Source organism: Cibotium barometz, chromosome 43 (genome assembly GCF_041138505.1).
Source record: "Cibotium barometz isolate CiBa-2024 chromosome 43, ASM4113850v1, whole genome shotgun sequence".
In the NCBI taxonomy this organism is placed as follows: Eukaryota; Viridiplantae; Streptophyta; class Polypodiopsida; order Cyatheales; family Cibotiaceae; genus Cibotium; species Cibotium barometz.
This window is the reverse complement of record NC_141088.1, coordinates 18033770-18055087: the sequence shown is the minus strand read 5'-3', so window position 1 is coordinate 18055087 and position 21318 is coordinate 18033770. Positions and strand designations below refer to the sequence as shown.

The window sequence follows — 21318 nt, the reverse complement described above, 5'->3', positions numbered from 1 at the left end:
AATTTCGTCCACTAAATGCACAATGAGATGTAGTTGACTTATGAGAATGGTTTGCGGAAAAGTCTCCTCTACCAAACAAACCACCCCCACTGCCATAACACGCGCATCATCCAACGTGGCTGGATCAATTGCTTTGGAACTAACATATCTGAAAAATAAATAAATAGTACGTTATACCTCATGCACGTTCATTTTGCAAGGTATAATGAAGGGTGATCTGACATGGGTTTTACATACCTCACAAGCTCGCCCATCTTATAAATACATTTTTTCAAACTCTTATTTGCACAATGGTCGATGCTAGTAGGTAGTATGAACTGTGCACATAAGAGCACATGTATGTATGGTTTATGGCATTACAAAATTTAATTTCAACGTACAAGACTTGGAAAACACTTACTTGGAGCATCTTGTGCCAATCGCGCAGGACTTCAATCCATATAGTTGCTCAACCCCTCTTTTCTTAGTGGTTGTAAAGGCTCCCTTCAATGATCTCATGCATCCAGTGGGAGTACACAAAGTGGTGATGGCCTGCTTTACCTGCTTCTCCTCTTTCTTTGATATAATCCATGGTGCAGGCGGAAGACGAACGTGCCCACCCTCCTCTCGTGGCCAAGCTTGATACATACGTCCTGCGACCCGCAAGTCCTCACCTCACGTACGCTAACATTATCTCGTTTACCAATAACATGTTCCCAAATACCAGATCCCACATTCTTGAAGATGTGCATGGGATCAAGAACATGGTTGATCTTAAGATGGGTCCAATATGGTAGCCGAAAAAATGGAGTACCTACATAAGGGATTGCTCTATGTGACCTTTAATCCAATTAGAGACTACATAAAACAAGATTGAAAAACATTACTATACCTGTTCATGCCATTTGGAGGAAGAATATTTATAGACTCCCAAATACGCTTTCAATCTTTTACACAAAGTGTTTGTGGAGGAATGTTACTCTTACTAGCAACATATTTAGGATGATCTGAGGGGAGAAATCAATGATGATTATCGAATATGGTCTTACACAAACCGTCAGCATACTCATGTACTAATGAAGGGCCACAAACAGGACATGCATGTTTACCGGATGTTTTCAAACCTGTTAAAATATAAATAAAAGTTAGAATAATAAAGTCAATATTTATAATTAATATATCCAATAGTATTAGAGTAGGGAGGTAATTAGAATTCTTACCAGAATAATCACTGTATCTTGGAAAGTCGAAGTGTCGAGAGGAGGGAGGCCTATTAATGTCCACCACCGCAACACCTCTCCATAGTTCCTCCAACTCATTAATTAATGGTTCGAGATAAACATCCATATGCTTGACTTTATGTTTCCCCTGGAATTAGAAGGGATAACATAAGATGTCCCTTCTTGATTGGCCATTAATGGTGGAATGTTGTAATTCACCAACACAACTGGCCACACGCTGTATGCAGTGCTTTTGAAACCAAATGGATTCACTCCATCCATACCTAGGCCAAGTCTCAAGTTTCTGGGCTCTGTTTTAAAGCTGGGCCACTCATCTTCAATATGCTTCCAAGCAGGAGTGTCTGCGGGAATTCTCCACATGCCTTCATCCGATCGATGTGAGGAATGCCATGACATGAGCTCTGCTATGGATTTGCACTTGAACATGTGTTTGATGCGAGGAATTATAGGAAAGTGTCGCAAGACTTTACGAGGTATATCAAAACTCTTCACATCTGTTCTATACCTTACTTCACCACAAGTGGGACAATGTCGAGCCTCCTTATGCGTCCCACGAAAGAGAATGCAATCATTGACGCATGCATGTATGCGATCATAATCCAATCCTCCAAGAGATGTCACATAGCGCCTCGCTATGTCTCTTGAGGTGGGTAGTCTATTTCACTTTGGAAGCATGTTTGATAATAGCCTGCATCCAATATCATCAATTAGTCCTAGATCCTAAACCTTAAAGCACTAATTCAAATTTGCAAGTTAGAATGCTTACTTCAATAATGCGTCAAGGCTTGCATTGCTCCATCCATAAACTGTTTGTATATTGAGTAGTTCAAGTGAAGCACGTAAAATAGAGAATGTGCACCCTTCAAAAACCGGTGTCGATGAAGCCTTGTAAAGATGCTCTTTTTCCATATCATCGTCGTCCATACCTTTGGGATCATCCTTAAAAAGATTCCGCACCATATTATCAAACACTTCCTCTTCCACAACTTCGTGGGGTGCAGGGCTATTGTCATCCCTTTCCCACTCATCTCTGACAATAGATCTCGAAGCTCCAGCATCATCTCGTCGACGCTTTGCGTGCTCTCGCCACGCGTAGGGCACCATGTTAGGGTGTGGTACTGCATCCTGCTTAAATTAGAGTTTATATATTACAACTCCATTAATTTAATTTGGATACCATGAGTCATTTGACTACCATCAATTTACATCTACTCACCTCTAAACCTGTTTGATTCCATTCTCCATATATAGAGATGTGATTCAAGGTAATTCGACGTGCTTGTACAATGCATCCTTGACATCGATTACACATACACTTGATCCTTTGTCCCAACCACACATCGCGATTACGATGATGCATTGTTTTATCTTCACCAGAACTGCTCGAGGAGGTTGATGACATTCTATGTACAAACCAGAAAACACAAAATCATAATATGTTTTTAATGAAAGTATAAAAATCGCGTATATTAAAGCGGCTATTTCCTAAAAATTACGTGTATTAATGCGGCTATTTCCTAAAAATCGTGTGTATTAACGCGGCTACTTCTTGAAAATCGCGTGTATAAACGCGGCTAGATCCTTAAAATCGTGTGTATAAACGCGGCTAATTTATCATACACGCAAAAATACACGTGTTTCTACACACACGACGACCTGTTTAAACTAAAAATAACCCGCCTTCCCCAAATAAACATTTTGAACTAACATATTTGCTCTCTTTCGTTTTTGCCTCTTTCAACAGACACTAAACCTAAGTGCAAGGAGTAGAGAAGGCAAGGAGTAGAGAAGGAGCACACACGGGTAAAGGAAACCGACCAAAAAAGAAGACTCACTTTTTCGGAGGTGAGTCAGTTTGTCCTTTGCCTTGTCTCTTTCCTCAGATTTGTTTATGCTATTTTCTCTTTGCTCTTTGGGTTTGTCTCCGTCCTTTTCCTTCTCTGGTTGCTATTTTGGGTGAACGATTCTGACAGGGGCGACAGTGGGCCTTTTATAAGGACACATTGTCGGAGGTCGGTCGCTTTCAAAATTTTTTTTGCATAGGTCGCGTGTAAAAACGCGTGTGTATCTGCATGTATCCTGTCTGCACAGACTGTTCACACGCATATACACGCGTTTCTGGACGGGTGTATACACGCGTTTCTGGACGGGTGTATACACGAGACTGTGTTTCTTGTTTCTATAGTTTGTAGGCTGATAGGTGGCTTGGATGATGATATTTGTGTGAGTCAAGAGACAGCCCATGATGTACATGAGGATTATTTTTGCAGATTCTTTATGGATATTCCAGGTTCTTCATCCGATCCATTTGCATACACCAATTGGCTGATGGAGATGCTAAATCATTTTGGGCGCCATCCTGGTCTAGTTGAGCTTACAGAGTACATGTATGCCCATCCCCCTCCTTCCATGCCTGGTGTCTATACCCCTACCGCAACTATCCAGGGCACTCCACTGCCGTCTATGCCTACGAGTCCGACGAGATGGCATGTAGCTTCTCTTCTTCCATGTCCATCGCTCGGAGACATACCTCGTCCCCAGACACACTCACGCACACCCTCCCAAGCACCGTCATGTCGGGGCTCACAGCCACCATTACGTACACCCTCAGAGCCACCGTCACGTCAGGGCTCATAGCCACCGTCACGTAGACAATCCCCTAGTCGTGACTCCACCTGGAGCAGTAGGAAGAGTGGGAGTGGAGGATGCAGCGGGTGCTTTGGTGGGAGAGGTAGTAGGGCACGCGGTGAGAGAGGAGATAGAGGGAGAAGAGTTGGAGGAGACAGTTCGGAAGAGGAGGAGATGAGAGAGGTGGAGGGAGTGATCTGCTATGATGTGACAGATAGGGGCGGGATAGTGATGGATGCGAGGGGGGAAAGAGGTAATGGAGTACATGCGTGGGGTAGTATCAAACTTATATAGAAATTGTTTTATTAAATTTAAAGATCAAAATAGCCGATTAGTTGGGGAGGTGATAGAGGCTGTACATAGTCGGTACCCCAATCCCCCACATGCTACATTCTCGGATGTATGGGGAAGGACGCAAATAAGGGAGATCTTAAGTAATAAAATATCTCACCTTAAAAAACTCGCGTACGATGATGGGCTAAATGTAGCTGCGGCGGCGGGTGGCTATCCTGCCGAGAAACCTGCCCACTGCACACAAATGCGAGTGGAAGGAGGCAAAGAAACAAGTAAAGGGTGGCGTGAAGAGCAGGTAGCATGTGGAGGCACGACGGATCCAGATGGAGACCATTGGATCTTTGCATTTCGGATCTGGTGGCGTCGAGTCATGGGAGGCAGAGTTCGTAAGTATCTTGCCACTTTATTTGATTGTTTACTTAATTCATTGATTCTATGATTGTTTTAATCTTACAAATTGTGTTGATTATGATACAGCGATGGGTTACAGGGAGGAAGCCCACAGCCCACGATACTGGGTATGCTCGCCAGCATAGCAGACGTGACACGTGGGCCATCTTCAGAGCCAAGGGACGTATTACGGACGCGCAGTTTGAGATGGCCATGAGACCATACGGTTGATAGGTACTTGAAAACTCTAAACGAATGATTTTGGTCTATTGAATTACATATATATATATACTTATATACTATATATTACTTGAACAGGCACAAGCTGCATGATCCACCCGCCGCCACTGTAGAGGGTGGACGTGAGCAGTACTCATCGGACATTCCGACCGATGTGAGCTCATCTGAGCATGGAGGGAGCACTGAGTCATCATTTGGGTCTCAGACTTATAGTATCACATTCCATATTGAGGATGTGGTTGTATATATTTTTTTGTAAACTGAAGCCATGGGCTACTTCGACATATGGACTCCCTTGTATATATGTATGAAATTTTGATAGTAATATTGAATCGTGAATCGATAGTATTGCATTCATGTCTGTCTTGAATCGTGTATTGACAATGTATGCATTCATGTCATTCTTGTCTTAATCTTCCTCGTGGATATGTTCTTCGTGGATGGTCCAATGCACCAAAAAAAAAAATCCAAAGAGTGTCATTGGGTGCTACAATGCTGGAACAGCATTCAGGTACCAAATAGCACTCTGGATTTTTTTTTTTGCTCTCTGTTCGCGTGTATAAACGCGCCAGAACTGTAAAAAGTCGCGTGTATATACGTGGATAATCTGTAAAACACGCGTGTATAAACGTGTCAAATCTGAGAAATACGCGTGTATAAGTGCATCTAAAGTCACAAAACGCGTGTATAGATGCTTGTATCAGCGCGTCTAAATGCAGCTGAACTGATAGAATGCGTGTATACACCCGTGTATCAATGCATCTGAACAGTCCTATACACGCGCTTTTACACGCATGTCTCTGGCCGCGATTATACACGCACTGATACACGGGCCCGCCACTTTTTTTCACAAGTCATTTTTAGCAGCTAGGAGCGCGGGTATGAGCCTCATCCCTTGTAGTTTAATCTAGGCCCACATATAGGGTATCCATCATAACCAGATATTGAAAGCCCTACAAAACATTCTAATCAATGTGATGAGATATGAAAATAATTGAGATGTACAATAAAAAAATCATATTTGATCAAGAAATTGTAGAATAATAAACTTACTAGAGCACTGTCCATAGCCCCGGCCAATCATGCATGATCCACATAAGTAGTCCTTGCACTATTGTAACCCTTTTTCCAAACTACTTGGATGCATCATGAACTTGATACCATCCCGTAACATGCGTAAATTGTTAACTAATGGATCCAAGTAGACGTCCATGTTCTTCACCTTGTACTTCCCTAGAACTATCAAGGAAAGTAAAAGGTACCCCTTGTTTATCGCTACCCATGGTGGCAAGTTATATTTAAATAGGAAAATGGGCTATGTACTCTATGATGAAATTTGTAAGCCAAATGGATTGACTCCATCCATTTCTAGTCCAAGGCAAATGTGAAGAGGCTCTTACCCAAAGTCCATCCACTTGTCTTGGATGTGATTAGAATCAACACACACATGTATAATGTCATTTGTGGATTTGGTGTTCCATTGCCAAGTCATTATAGATGCAATGGATTTGTATCTAAACATTGTTTGAATGCATGGAATGATGGGGTTATTCATTAATCAATTTCTTAATTTGCTAGTCTTGATTTAGTCCATAATTGATTGTATTACATTACATTTTGTACTTCTTCTTTTGTGATATTGGGATAATTTGAGCTCTCTAGAATTTTCTCCTGGGATGTAGATTTTCCCCCAAATATGTGGCTATACATATAGCTATACATGTGTCTGTGCATGAGGATACAGCTGTGTGCATAGCCATACTCTAAAACTATGCACACCCTGCGCACCTGCCCTAGTCATCATGCGACTATGCTCCCCATCTCTTGTAGTGTAGCGTAAACCCATGATACGGGTTTCCTCTTACCACATGTACTGCATTAATAGCTACTGCTGAATTTTAACACCTTCAATATGGGATACTTAAGTTTCATAAGCAAGACTCATAAGCTTAAAGAGGGTATAATTTATTCTCTAGAGAAACTTAAATGGGGGGTTTTTATGAGTTTTGTGCACCTAAGTGGCATTCCCTTCTATATGGCAAGTGAACCCCTCTGATAGATCATCACTTATTCTCTCATGCTTTATCATAGTATAGTTGATCTCTACCTTGTAAAGGATTCCTAGTTGCAAAGCTGACTAGGAAGTCTAGCTTATGCTAACTAGTTATGCCAAAACACATCTTGTGGAAAACTTTGAAGCATCTACATGAATATGGTGCATTGACCAATGCTTATTTCAACCCCTCAAAGTCCTATTGACACTCATTTTTTCACTCAAATAGTATGAGTAATTTGTATAGTAGACATGCTACCTTAGCATAAAAGATACTAAATTGTCAATAGTACCCCATGTGGCCCATAAAGCGGCACTGCACTCCCTTGAAGTTCGTGGGAGGCGGTAGTGCTGCCGCAATCACTCTGATCTATAGATATGCCATTCTTATCTCCCAAGATCACTCCATGCTAAACCTAGAATTGACATTTGAAAGGATTGAAGGAGATCCTGTACTCTTTGTATTTGATTAATACTTTTTGTAAGCATTCAAAGTGCTCATCCCATGTGGAATGTGTTAGAAAATGAGTAGATCTCTGGTACAAAACATTCTTGTAACCCTAACCCTTATTTCTCTCTTGCACCTAAGCTCATTCCTACACACTTTCTGCAGTTCACTCTTGAGCACAATCTCAATTCTTTTGACATGGTATTAGAGCCTAATAGAAAATAGCACATTTCACAAAAAGCCTGGCATATCCTAGCATATTCTTTTGCAAGCCTAGAATTTTCTAGCATTTATTACATTAGATCTACTCAGTTTAGCTCAAGTCTATTTACTACTTATCAAATCTACTCGGTTCAGATTCAGATCTATTTACTTCTAGACTTACTCAAGCTAAGTAGTTCTTCTATCATGGCATATTTTCTAGAGAAGCACTTTTCATTGTCTACAACAAAGAAAGAGCTATCTACTTCTCAGGTACATCTATTTCATTCCCTTTTATTCTATCTCAAAGCAATGGTTGGCTTTGACAACATGTTTTTCTTCAATGAAAAGAGAAAGCTTAGTTATAACAACTATGCTACATGGAGATTTAAGATGGAAATTATTTTTGGTTTGAAGAGGCTACTTGTATAGTTACTGGTACAAACATGATCCTATTGAGGAAGAATCTTGGCCAGAAAGAGTAGAAATGGATAAGTATACGATTCACTTCAACGCAAAGGATAACATGCATACTCATATAAGAGATAAGAAAATAGCTATAGTGAAACATGGCAAGCACTTAAGAAGAGATTTGTAGGAAAGAACACAAGAATATTTATGCTAGAGAACAATCTTAACGCATCATAGAGAAATCATTTCAAAAGGAGAGATGCAAGACCAAAAAAGAGGTGAACAAGAATTTGCTACAAGAGGTCGTGGTTTTTATCGAGGTCAAGGAAGCTTTAATCAATATAGAAGAGGATTCAACAATGTTGGAAGAGGTTACAACACCACCTATGAATCATTAAGGAAGCTTTAATCAATATAGAAGAGGATTCAACAATGTTGGAAGAGGTTACAACACCACCTATGAATCATTAAGTAATTGGCCAACCCAACCCATTTCTTGCATCAAAGAACATACATATCATGATCACTGAGCCAAATGCATTTCACTTATGTGAGTAATGCTATAACTGATGCATTACTCTAGGAGTCGTGACATTGGAGGTTCATATAATAGTAAAGGGAGGCATGAAAGATCTAATTGTACTTTTGTGGAGTGTGAGAATGGTCATGAGAAATTACCAGTGCATTATGGTTATATCGCGGTTGAGTATATAAGATCTGCCTCTTCTCCAATATGGCGGTTGAGTATATAAGATCTGCCACGCTAAGAAAAAGGTAAGTGAACTTCACTTGGTTAGTCTCTTAAGCTAGTGAGTGTGTGTATTTGGGCTTTCCATTTGTGTCGCTTTCGAGGAGATACCTTGATGCCAAAAAAATGGAGGATGGAATAAAAAATTATCCTGTTGTGTTGCTCAAAACCTTAAAACATAGTGGAGAGCTATCATTTATCCTTTGCACTTTAATTCTTTCATGTATACATCATTATCCAAGTCACGTGCGATTGAAAGACACACATAAGAGTCTAAGTCAAGTCAATTGTGTGAGAGGGGCAAGCATAAGAGTCAAAACATTACTTTTCGAGAGGAGGGCCAAGAGATTTATGTAAAAATATCTCAACTTTCTACACCACTCATGCACTATACACTAACACATACACACTATGCACTATAGTTAGAGCCTCGCCATTGAAAATCTTTCCTTGCATTCAACTCTTACGTACACCGCACGCATGCTTTTTTATTTCATGATGCATATAAGAAAGTAGGTTCTTACGTCATTTAAGGAATGCATTAACCACCCTTACTTGTTTCAATCCAAGCAGCATTAACCACCCTTACTTTTTTCAATCCATGCAGTATTAAGAACTATGCATGCTCTATGTATGCATACATGAGCCTACATATAGCTATGTATGCTCCATTTATGCATACATAGACCTCTGTATGCTTTATGTATGCATTCATAGAGCATACATAGAGGTATGTATGATCCATTTATGCATATATATATATAGCATGCAGATCTCTATGCATACATACATATAGAGCATACATAGTTCTATGTCTGGATACATAGAGCATGTATAGGTTTATGGTGCATGCATAGCTTTACGTTCCAATAAATAGAACATACGAAGCTCTATGTATACATAAATGGCTCATGCATCAAGTAAATACAATCCACTCAACATACATAACGACAGCGGTGTCGTAAGATGCTTACCAGAGAACCTAATTGAACTCGAGTTGCCCCGTGGGAGATAGTGGAATCTTTGAACTTGGGAGATAGTGGAATCTTTGAACTTGGGCGATGAGCGTGCACCGTTCATAAATTGCAGCGACGAGTTGTTTGCTCACTCTTTGCTAGTCTTTCAGTCATGGCAGTCAGCTACTTGCTTCTCGCCACGCTGATGGTGTTGGCCTCCTCTACGTCGCCCTCATAGCCCAGGTGAGTACCGCCCCTCTGCAGTGTATGTTCTATCTATTAGACATATGGCTAGATGGTAGAAAAGTGGTACTAAGTTCTTATGTATTTACATGACCTTTATGTTTAGGCATGGGTAGAGTGCAAATAAGTTACATTGAGATGTTACACATGAAGGAGGAGTAGATATAGATATCCCTGCAATCCTTATATGTATTTTACCTCAAAATTGTTTTTTTTAATTTAAGAAAGACCAAAAATGCATGTTCATTTGAAGGTATTTGGATAATATTATCTTTTTATCACAATGTTATATATTTTTAGTTATTTTTTTGTTGTGATTGTTGGCATGTAGTAATTGATTGTGGCGTGGCACTTCTATTGATGATTTTAAAGATACTTTAAATATTAAATGAAATGTCTTTCTATGCTCATAAATATATAAAAATGAAAGCATCATTTATCTGTCAAGCATGTACATTAGAAAAATTAGGCTGAGAGATTGTACTTTCTTTTAAACTAGTCCTCTCTTTTAGCTCGTACGTCCCTTGGGCCTGAAGTATAGGTTTCTTAGAACCTTAAAATAGTTATAAGACTCAAGCTACATGATTTGTGTTCACTTGCCCAGTTGATCATCTAGTGTGTTGCATCATGAAGTCACTAACACATGATTTGTGTTCACTTGCCCAATGTGTCCACACTTAAATACAAGCATGATTTGTGTCTCCACTAGCTTACAATCATGCATGAATTTATTTTGACAAAAGGGATTATGTAGATGCAGGTCAGTAGAAACACTTTCTTAAACAAGAGTAAAGATAGTCCTATAGTTTTTAGGTAGGACAGTGGTCCCCATACCCATATAGTGTAGTGGAGAAGGTAGAATGTGCTAGTCTTATTATTCAACATTGGTGGGTGATGTGATGGCGGGGTAGGTCTCACATTAACTACTATCATTGGGTTCAAATGTTTACATTTATAGATGTACAGTTTACAATAAAGTCGTACAATCCACCTCCTTTGACAAATGCATATGCTCTACTTGGTTGAGAGTCGAAGAAATCTACATACATAATTTGGCAGGTGCTCCTCACGCGTGACGTGATGGTGGGGTAGGTCTCACATTAACTATTCGACTACTATCATTGGGTTCAAATGTTTGCATTTATAGATGTATAGTTTACAATAAAGTAGTGCAATCCACCTCCTAGTAGTTATCGTGTGCGGATCATGAACTTCACCAAATACCTAATGTGCTCAAGATCAACCATATCTGTAGGCATCATATTTTTTTCCCTAATGAATGTTGCTCTATGTCTCATAATCTTTGAAGCATAGTGTGGTATGGTCTCATACAAGTTCCTACTAATATGTTTAGATCTATGGTGCTTCAAATATTTTCTTCCACAAGAGTAAAGGAAGGCTGTAGCCATATATATTTGTAGCCTGTAGGGACCCCAAATTGATGCTTTGTACAAAGCATAGTATGGTATGGTCTCATACAAGTTCCTACTAATATGCTTAGATCTATGGTGCTTCAAATATTTTCTTCCACAAGAGTAAAGGAAGGCTGTAGCCATATATATTTGTAGCCTGTAGGGACCCCAAATTGATGCTTTGTAGAAGAGTAAAAGTATCCTAATGACCCTAAGACTTCATGGGGATTGATGAGTTCTTTCATGGGTTTATCTAGGAAAAAAGACCAAACATACATGTTCATTTCAAGATATCTAGATAATATTACCTTTTTGTCACAATGTTATATCTTTTTAGTTATTTGTTTGTTGTGATTGTTGGCATGTAGTGATTGATTGTCGCATGGCACTTATATTGATGATTTTAAAGATACTTTAGATATTAAATGAAATGTCTTTGTATTATCATAAATACATGAAAAGGAAATCATCATTTATGTATCAAGCATGCATATAAGAAAAACTAGGCTGAAAGAATGTCTTTGTATTCTCATAAATACATGAAAATGAAATCATCATTTATGTATCAAGCATGCATATAAGAAAAACTAGGCTGAAAGAATGTACTGTCTTTTAAACTAGTCCTCTCTTTAGCTCTTACGTCCCTTGGGTCCAAATTATAGGTTTGGTAGAACCTTACAATTGTCTATGTAAGACTCAAGTTACATAGCAGAATATACTTATGTGGTACTTAAAATTATCAGGGTGGCTATAATCAATAACTTTCATGAACCATTTTCCAAAATAGTGATGTATATTAAAGCGGACTTACTTTTGGTTTTTTATCGTAAACATACCTATTTTTTCACTATTTCATTTTATCTATATAATCATACCAAATTTTAATAATTATATAAGGTTTTTGAAATCCATAAGTATAACTTTATATATGACATTTGGAAATGCGGCATTACAATTTGTAGCCTGCAGTGTGAGGACTCGAGTGTGAGGATATTATGTCTGGAGAAGATCTCCCTCTACCCTTAGTATAGTCTAGTATGGGTATGTCATTCTGCACTTACAGGTATGCCATGCCTATGTAACTTGTCTCTTAACCATCAGACTATTGATGGCCTTACCCTGAATAAGCTGATCTTCAGGGAATCTGTGTCTCATTGGCTTCACCTAGAAAAAGGGGCATTGTAGTAGTTAATCATGGCAAGGATGGAGAATTGATTTTCAACAATATGCAGTACTAAGTAAAAGCTTTTATTACGCAAGGGTAGACGTAGCCATATATTTGACAATGAAGGTTGATCATCTAGTGTGTTACATCATGAAGTCACTAACACATGATTTGTGTTCACTTGCCTAGTTGATCATCTAGTGTGTTGCATCATGAAGTCACTAACACATGATTTGTGTTGAGTTGCCCAATGTGTCCACACTTAAATATGGCTCTACAAGCATGATTTGTGTCTCCACTAGCTTACAATCATGCATGACTTTATTTTTACATAAGGGATTATGTAGATGCAGGTCAGTAGAAACACTTTCTTAAACAAGAGTAAAGATAGTCCTATAGTTTTTAGGTAGGACAGTGGTCCCCAGACCCATATAGTGTAGTGGAGAAGGTAGAATGTGCTAGTCTTATTATTCAACATTGGTGGGTGATGTGATGGCGGGGTGGGTCTCACATTAACTACTATCATTGGGTTCAAATGTTTACATTTATAGATGTACAGTTTACAATAAAGTCGTGCAATCCACCTCCTTTGACAAATGCATATGCTCTACTTGGTTGAGAGTCAAAGAAATCTACATACATAATTTGGTAGGTGCTCGCGATGTGATGGTGGGGTAGGTCTCACATTAACTATTCGACTACTATCATTGGGTTGAAATGTTTGCATTTATCGATGTATAGTTTACAATAAAGTAGTGCAATCCACCTCCTAGTTATCGTGTGCGGATCATGAACTTCACCAAATACCTAATGTGCTCAAGATCAACCATATCTGTAGGCATCATATTTTTTTCCCTAATGAATGTTGCTCTATGTCTCATAATCTTTGAAGCATAGTATGGTATGGTTTCATACAAGTTCCTACTAATATGTTTAGATCTATGGTGCTTCAAATATTTTCTTCCACAAGAGTAAAGGAAGGCTCCAGCCATATATATTTGTAGCCTGTGGGGACCCCAAATTGATGCTTTGTAGAAGAGTGAAAGTATCCTAATGACCCTAAGATTTCATGGGGATTGATGACATTTGTGTTCAAACTTAGATCACGGGTTTTTCATCTTATGGCAGCGCTGCCGTAAGATGCTGACCGGAGAACCGAGTCGAACTTCAGTTGCTTTCAGATAGCGTTCACCTTGTGGCGTGGAAGATAGTAGAATCTTTGAACTCGGGCGCCGTTCATAAATTGCTCCCTTGCTCACTCTTTGCTAGTCTAATTGATGCTTTTGTAGAAGAGTGAAAGTATCCTAATGACTCTAAGATTTCATGGGGATTGATGAGTTCATGGGTTCTACAAAATCGATATCTAGGATTGAATCTGGTTTCATGGGGTCACGACCCAGTGAGACATGATCTATTCTCATCACGAAATGTGTTTGTGTTCACTACTTACGTAACTTGTCCGGACTTTCTTGGTTTTAGTGGTGGTAGGTCTCAAACTTAGATCACGGGTTTTTCATCTTATGGCAGCAGTGCCTACATTACATTGCATATGGTGTTACCTTCTTGTACTTCCTAAACCCGTAGGTATGTGTGTGTGTGTTTGTAATAATAAGAAGGGTATGCGAGATCCTCATGTAATAAAAATCGTCCAACTTTTAAAAAATTAAAAAAAAAATTTACGTCGGCAGCGCTGCCGTAAGATGCTGACCGGAGAACCGAATCGAACTCCAATTGCTTTCAGGTGTGGCGTCCGCGTGGCGTGGCGTGGGAGATAGTAGAATCTTTGAACTCGGGCGCCGTTCATAAATTGCAGCGACGAGTCTCTCAGTCATGGCAGTCAGCTACTTGCTTCTGGCCGCGCTGATGCTGTTGGCCTCCTCTGCGCCGCCGCTGCTCATAGTCGAGGTGAGTGCCGCCGATGAAGACCCTCTGCAGGACTTCTGCGTGGCGGACGGCGGCCCACTCACCCTCAACGGGCTGACCTGCAGCCCTCGGACTTCACGTCAACGCTGCTTCGTAACGCGGCACCCCTGGTCAAAGGACTGGGCTCCGCCGTTAACCTGGCCTTCGCGACCAACTTCCCGGGCCTCAACACGCAGGGCCTGTCCATCGCGCGCATCGACTTTCAGCCCAAGGGCCTTAACCCTCCCCACGTGCATCCCCGCGCCACCGAGGTGCTCTACCTGGCCCAGGGCATGCTCCAGGTGGGTTTCGTTTCCACCAACAACTCCCTCTTCCAGCAGAACCTCTCCCCAGGCGATCTCTTCGTCTTCCCCCGTGGCCTAGTGCACTTCCAGCTCAACCCCGACATGCACCAGCCCGCCCTGGCCATCTCCGCCCTTAACAGCCAGAACCCGGTTACCTCGCAGCTCGCCGCCGCCCTCTTCGCGGCCAATCCGCCCCTCCCCGACCAGGTGCTCGAAACGGCCTTCGGCATCGAGAAGAAAGAGGTGGACCTCCTCACTGCTAGCGTCAGGACCACCCTCTCCTAGCTGTGACAAGGAACTACAATGCCTTTCAGCGGTAAGTTCATTTATCATAATTTAAATCCAGTTCATTTATCATAATTTAAATCCAAGGAGTATCTAATGAGTGTGTTTAGAAACTTCAAGATACAGTACAAAGCAAAATCGCAGTCTTATGGTATGCATCGATTGATTCTAACATACATATTTAACTATCATATATATCTGTCTCTTGTTTTGAAAATAGGGATCATGTTGATTCAAATCTGAAATTTCCAGGAAGTTTTGATATAGGTGAAGAAGATACACAAATGGGGAACAAAATGGAAACTAATGTTAGTCCACTGGCTATTTTAATTTAAAAGGGCCTTCAAACAGCGTTGGGCTATTTTATAGGGAAAGAAAATCCAAATTTGCTATCTTGTATTTGTTACTGAGGTAAATTTGCCAATATTACACTACATGTCAGCACATTACACTCAAAATTTGAAATAGTTGCCCAATGTTTCCATACTTTCAAGTTCAAAAGAGGATGTAACGTACTCCTATGTATTTATTTTTGGGTCCAGTTGACTTGGTGGTTTTTAGCATCTATATTAAATGTTTTAAAAGTGGCAAATACTTTTAATTTTGGTCACAAATTGAGTGATTTTAGAGATGTCGATTTTTGGCCAATTTTGGAGTTTTTATACCTATTTTGTGCCATCATTTGTAAGAGATTTATATTCCATACCTAACCATTTTCGATAATGTATAAGAGGGTCACAGTGGGAAGTTTAGACTAAAGGAAACTTACATGGGAGTTTACATAGTAAATATAGCCACAACGGGCGCTCGAAGCAGGGCCTAGACACCAACTTGACCCTTAATTTTTAGTAAAGGCTTCCCATGAGGGGGTGGATAACTATATTTGTCAAAGAGAAGTATTAAAGAAAGTTAGATCATCACAAGAGAAACAAAGTCCGTGTTCGGGCCATTTGGAGATCCCGCACGGTTTAGTCGGTATTCGCGAAATGAAACCAATACCACTTTCCAGTGTTTTGTAATCTAACTAATTCTGGTTTTAAGAAAAGATTGCTATCTTTATCATTTTCGTGTATGGTAATCTAACTTATTCGCTATTTTTTTGGGTTATTCTTTGAGAGCCTTGAGGTGATTTTATGAAGGAGCAGCGAGAGAGAGAGATATTTTGAGATTCGGGCTGACCAGTACTGTTTACCCATCAGATAGAGAACGAGATTAACACTAAGCTATCTCCTCCACCCAACAGCTCTTTTGACGTACTAACATGAAAGACATGATGCACACTCTTTTTTGTACTCTACCAAGGTGCTCTACCTGGCCCAGGGCATGCCCAAGGTGGGTTTTATCTCCACTATGCCTAAACAACTCCCTCTTCTAGCAGACCCTCTCTCCCGGCAATCTCTTCATCTTCTTAGTGGCCTAGTGCACTTCCAACTCAACCTTGACATGCCACTACCGCCCCGCCCTTCCCTTCCCTTCCTGCCCTCAACAGCCACAACCCGGGCAACTCGCACCTCTCCATTGACCTCTTCCTGGTCAACCTGCCCCTCCCCAACCACATGCTTGAAACGGCCTTCGGCATCAACCAACATAGTTTTTCCATACCATAATCATATGGAATACACATACGAGTATGGAAGTATGATTAAAGTATGGTAAAAACCTCTAGTTTGAAATTACTTGCTTGAAACAGCCTTCTGCATCAACCACCAGAACATAGTTTTTCCATACCATAATCATATGGAATACACATATGAGTATGGAAGTATGATTAAAGTACGGTAAAAACCTCTAGTTTGAAATATACGTGACACTACTTTGTTGAGTATTTTAAAAAAAAAACACATGAGAATCCAGTCATTAAATATGATGGAGAATATGTAAAACTTATAGTTCGGAACGGTAAAGATCATGAATGAATGTTAAAACATTTAAACATTATAAATCAAAGTCTCATGATTCAACATGCAACTTGCTAAAGATGAAGCCAACAACAAAAATACTAACGTGCTAAAGATGAAGAAAGCTAGAAGAACATGAATGAAGTAGTAGCAAAGCTACTTAACAAGATCCTCGTAAATTATATCATCATCGTCCCCCTTTGGAAAGAACTCAACAATAAGAGCATCATTATTGTCGTCGTCGTCATCATCAAAGTCAAGGGCCTCAATAGCATACGAGGATGAGGCCTCACCACAGTTAGCCTCCTAAGCCTCCTCCTCCTCAATAGCCTCCTCCTCCTCCTCAATAGCCTCCTACAACTCTTGTAGAGCAATCAATTGATCACCATACTTCTCTTTGTTGAGCATTTCCAATGTAACCTCCATCTTCTCTCATAACCCCGCTCCTTGATTTTACATACATGAGATGAAGGTTTGTGTTTACAAAAACATGCTTTTCAGTATGTGAAGGTTTGAGCCCATTTCTTATTTTGTTGTTAATGAGAGAAAATATGCTCCAATTTCTTGCACATGGTGAAACACAAGTGCCTTGAGAGAGCACTCGGATTCCTAACTACTACAAATTAGGTGTGCATGTCCCAAATGTTTGCCACCATTTCACACCCTCTTGCATTATTTTTCTTCTTTTGTAATTGTACACAAAAATGAATCTCCTTCTGACTTGTACTTATCATACTCATCAAGAATATTTCCTTACAATTCTGCATCACCTTTTGTGTAAGCCTCAAGCAGAGTCATCCAATTCTTATGCACCTCTGGTCACTATCTTGGAATTCTCCTTTCCAAAAATGATGCAAAACATAGCCCATAGTATGCAAGGGTGTATGAAACATATACTAACGCTCAATACAAAAATCTCTAACCTACTTTAACTTGGTGGAATCAACCCCTTGAATATTCTCTATGGTCTCCACCATGCAATCCATGAGCTCATAGGTAAGGCCCATGGTGGCTCCTTCCCTATCAACCAGGCACATAATTTTAAAAATAGGCACACATATGTTCACAATCAATCGAGCTTCTTGCCAAAGTGTTGCTCCATACACAATGGATGATACTTCCTCTGCTTTTTGAGCATGTGAAACCTAGATTATTCCAAACTTATCACAAAGCATTAACTTTCGCAATCCCTTATAACATCTCTCATCAAGCAAATTGACCAACATAATAAACATATATGCAAATCGTGTAAGCGCAGGCCTAACCAAGTCCTTTTTACTCTGCTCTCAAAACAAAGAAAAGTCTTTTTTCTTCCGTGTTACATAGGAGACAATATTGATTCAAATCTGAAAATTCACAGAAGTTATAGGTGAAGAAGATACACAAATGGGGAACAAAATGGAGACTAATGTTAGTGCACTGCCTATTTTAAATGGGCCTTCAAATAGCGTTGGGATATTTTATAGAGAAATAAAATCCAAATTTACTATTTTGTATTTGTAACTAAGGTAAATTTACACTACATGTCAGAACATTACACTGAAAATTCTTGCTCCATTGATGGAGAAGTGATTTTTTGAGTGCTTGTCACCACAATCAATTGCTCTCCCAACTCCTCCATTACATGAATGTTGCCATGATCCACTAACTCATCCCCTTTCATGTCTTATGTGACCAATGATAACTTCGGAGGATGACCTTTTTGGCTTCCCGGCCATAATGAAATATCTTGAGAAAACTAGAAAAAAATGGAACTAGGGTTAACCAATTTGAACTAAATGCATCCATTACTCACAATGCAATCCCCTTTTCCAATATGCATTGAATCAAGCCAATCGAATGACCATAATGTGGCTTCTTGGACTTTCTTAGCAAGCTGGTTAGCATATGTAATCAAGGCTTAATCCATGAGATCAAGGTTTCTTCAAAGAAACTCGTAATTCTTGATAATGGATTCAAGAACTCATGAAATCCATCAAATAATGCAAGAAAATGTGTACCAATTGATCGATGATTACCAAGAAGCCTCTAGCTTGTGTGATAAAGAAAAGTCTCTTCCTTGTGTAGATTTGCGAAGCACATTCTTTGCTTTGGCCCTCTTGAAGAAAGCTTCAAGAACTTCAAAATCTCCATATAAAAGACTCTAAGAATGTCTTCTTTAAGCTCCCAATAGCATTACTAAGTTATGGAAGCCTCCATATCTTGCACCAAGTGTTGGTTAGAAGCAAAAGGAACTCCTCCTCATGCAGAACTCACTGCTAGCTTGTATGGAGCTTTGGAGATGCAAATCACACAAACTGTACTCAAGATAAGGCTCTAATGCTAATATATGGTGAGTATGATGGATCTTGAGCCCTATGAAAGATTGAGAACACCATTTCTAGGGTTTCTTGATTCATGGGAAGAAGGAGAAAAATAAAACATTCCAAGCCTAAAAAATACTTCAAAATGGTGCTCTAGTGTTGCTAAAGATGTCCCCAACAAAAGTCCCAAGGGTTTGTGTGGAAACGGCTACTATTTGATGAACCCTAGACATGGAAAGCTTAAACAAAAGTGGAAGAGAAACTAAAAATGTGATTTTAAAAAAATTACCATTAATCACTCCTACTTAGTTCAAATTTGGTCATCTTTTTTTAAAATTTGGTCTTGTGCTCAGATTTAGTCCAAGAAATTGATCCATTGCCCAATTCTTGCCCAAAGACCTTAGAAAAATTTATACTTGAAGCAAAATTCATGCAATCCCACCATTTTTCATCTTCTTTATCAAGAAAATCAAGAGAACTCAAAATATTTTCAAGAAATTTCAAGAAACTTGATCAAAATCGAAGCTCTAATACAAATTGAAATGGATCTAGACCAAATATCAAAGAAATCAACACATAAAGTCCAAATCTAGCATCCGTTATGTTCAATTATGATGAAAAGAGAAGAAATCGACATGCACATTAGCAAAGAAGGTATTTGCATAAGGCCTAAGTGATTTAACCTCTCACTATGAGCGTGGCTATCAAGCTTGCCCTGAGCCCTAGACCATGAAAGGCCTTCTCCATGAAAGGAGACAAGAGTACATGTAAGTGTCCAAGATATGAATGACCAAAAGATCCCTACAATGAACCCAAGGCCTTATTTATAGTACCCTTTCCCATGGCCCATTATTTACATATTTTGGGCCTTATTTTTGCTACATTACAGCCAACAACTATTTAAATATTTTGGACCTTATAGTAGCCTTTCTCCAAATTGCTTGGATGCATCATGAACTTTGTTACCATCCCATAACACGCGTAGATTGTAGACGTTCATGTACTTCACCTTATACTTCCCTGCTGGAACTATCAAGGAAAGTAAAAGGTACCCCTTGTTTATCGCTACCGATGGTGGTAAGTTATAGTTAACTAGTCAAATGGGCCATGTACTACATGATGAATTTCGTAAGCCAAATGGATTGACTCCATCCATTTCTATTCCAAGACAAATGTGACGAGGCTCTTACCTAAAGGCCACCCACTTATCTTTAATATGACTCTATGTTGGATAATCAACACGCACATGTATTATGTCATCTGTGGATATGGTGTTCCAATGCCAAGGCATTAATGGATTTACATCTAAACATTGTTTGAATGCATGGAATGATGGGGAAGTGCCATAAGACTTTAGCAAGGACCCTTTGTCCTTTGGACATCTCGCCTATATCTCGATGAACCACACTATGGACACTCATGAAGAGTGGCATATTCTTGCCGAAAGACAATACAATTCTGTGTATAAACATGGTGTATGTTGTAGTCCATCCCTATGGAGTGTAACATTGATTTGACTCGTGCATGGTCCGAAGGCATATCATTATCTTCTAGTATAATTTTATTCTTAAATAACCTATATGATTTATCACAATGAACAGTTTAGGAGAAAGAGAAGACATTCATGTGGCATCCACTTTAAATACTAATCATGAAAACATATGAAACATATAGAGATGAAGGGACCCATACCCCATTAGTTTTGAAACGCTCGTATGAGACAACCCATATATTGATTTCAAGTTCAATATGTAGAGGCAAGTGCATAAAATAGAAACACATACTCCATGATAAAGTGGTAGACAAACAAGCCTATGTAGATCTTTCTCCTCTTAAGAAACATGCTCCACATGTCATCTTATGTCATTCTCCATACTTCTTCTTATGTCATCTTCTTCTTGGGCCATTTCATGCTCTTCATCATGATTGTCTACTCTGTGACTTTTGTCATGTAGAGCATCTATCATGACATCCATGTCATGCTCTAGAACTTTATCATAGTCTATCCAAGATTTCTCAAGTTCTAATCCCACCAAGCTTGGCTATACCCTTTCTTCTTTTCTCCACTCTTAGATTGGATATCCATGTGATTGACTAATTCATTGTTGTCTGGATGCATAAAGAGATCAACAAGTAGATGTTTCAAGCGCTCTATGGAAATAAAGCCCATTTTTAGAATGCTCGTTCTAAATTCTTTGACGTTGAAAATTTTGATA

The 21318-nt window shown here is 39.5% G+C and overlaps 1 pseudogene; it reads left to right on the top strand.

Annotated features, from left to right (window-relative positions):
• The window catches only part of LOC147613629 (germin-like protein 1-1 pseudogene), a 68600-nt pseudogene extending 53651 nt beyond the window's left edge, over window positions 1-14949 (top strand).
• Window positions 14950-21318: the final 6369 nt, after the last annotated feature.